Raw genomic sequence first — 1,624 nt, forward strand, 5'->3', positions numbered from 1 at the left:
TTACAGTTTTCTAAAAAAGATCTATTGTTTTGATTGCGGATCTGTTTGTGGGAGTTTAGAAAACCCTCTTCACTTCAGGTTTCATAAAGTTGCTTATGCAATGCTAAGGAACCAGGTATATAGAAAAATTATATAGTTTCTGTATTTTAAAAGCTTTGTGTTTCTATTTGTCTTGGTTTTTAAAGGCTCTTAAAACCAGGAGAGAGAGTGAGTTGTGGGTGAAGTAAGAAATAATTTTTTTAATTATACTCACCTATTGACATCCTTATTTTTTTTTCTTAGAAATTGTTTTATTTTTCATCAGCCTCATCTCCATTTTGCTTAAGCATTGGCAGGACAGCTCAAGACCACTCGGTGGTGGTTCCTGCCCACTCAGTGGCCTGCACGGTGGGGGCTGCAGACTGATCTTCTGTGGCCAGCTGAGCGCTCCAGTCTTCAGTAGGAAACTGCTGAATGGGCACAGAGGGCACCTGCATGACATCAGACCAGTCTGCGACCTCAGGCTAAGCAGCTGTGAACTCTGGAGCTGGTGCATCCATTCTCCCTGAAATTCCTCCTTGGTCACAGTCTTTGCAGCAGCATCCTGCTCTTCTTTTTCAATCTCTTCAGGATCCGGGTAGAAGTAGAGATCAGGCATGACTTCCCACAGGTGTTCACGGGAAATGGTGCCACGCATGCGCAGCACTTCCCGGGCCAGTATCCACCACATCAGACCCACAGAGTGAGCTCCCTTACTGTTGCACGGGATGACAATGTCCACATAGCGCAGAGAAGAATCTGTGTTGGCCAGAGCAATGGTTGGCAGATTGACGTAAGATGCCTCCGTTAGGGGCTGGTGGTCAGCCCTGGGGCCAGTAACCACCAGAAGACGTGGCTCTCGGAAGGCTGCCTGGATCTGATTAGTGAACGTTCCAGGAGTGAAGCGGCCAGCAATAGGAGTAGCTCCAGTGGCAGCAGCAAACTTCAGCACAGCCCGCTGGCCGGTGCTCCTGGAGGATATGATGCTGACGTCAGCAGGGTTTTCAAGGGCCACTGTGGCTCGAGCTGCCAGGAGGAGCTTCTCCCAAGTCCGCTTCAGATTTATGACGTAGATTCCATCACTTTTCCTTTTATTGATATACTGCTTCATCTGGAAATCCAGTTTGGTGCCACCTAAGTGGGTTCCTGCAGCCAGGAACTTGAGGACGCCCTCCTCCTTCATTTGCAGGACATCAAGGGCTCCGGACGTTGTGAAGCTTCCCTTTAAGTTACGATGGGAATCAGGAACAATGCCGTGTGGACCCTGCCAGGGAGAACGACTTATTGACATCTTTAGCAGAGCTCCTCAAACCACCAAATGACGGATTATCCAGGAGCTAAGGGTATTTTTCTTTTTTCTTTTTCTTTTTTTTTTTTTTTGCTTCACATTTTTAAGTGGTTGGAAAAAAACCCAAAAGAATACTATTTTGTTGCTAATAAAAGCTAAATGGAATCCAAATTACAGTGCTAACAGATAAAGCCTCATTGGATTTATGTGCAGTCCATGGATGCTTTTTGTTATGATAGCAGATTGGAAGGGATGCAGAAATGGTAATACATATGTGTTTGAAAGACTAAAATAGTTACTCTTCGACCCTTTATAGAA

General features: G+C 45.5%; 1 pseudogene; it reads right to left on the bottom strand.

The window, feature by feature from the left end:
* Positions 1–341: 341 nt before the first annotated feature.
* Positions 342–1,268, bottom strand: LOC101568034 (annotated as a pseudogene).
* Positions 1,269–1,624: the final 356 nt, after the last annotated feature.

The sequence above is a fragment of the Octodon degus genome, unplaced genomic scaffold, assembly GCF_000260255.1.
Source record: "Octodon degus isolate 3935 unplaced genomic scaffold, OctDeg1.0 scaffold00061, whole genome shotgun sequence".
Lineage (NCBI taxonomy): Eukaryota > Metazoa > Chordata > Mammalia > Rodentia > Octodontidae > Octodon > Octodon degus.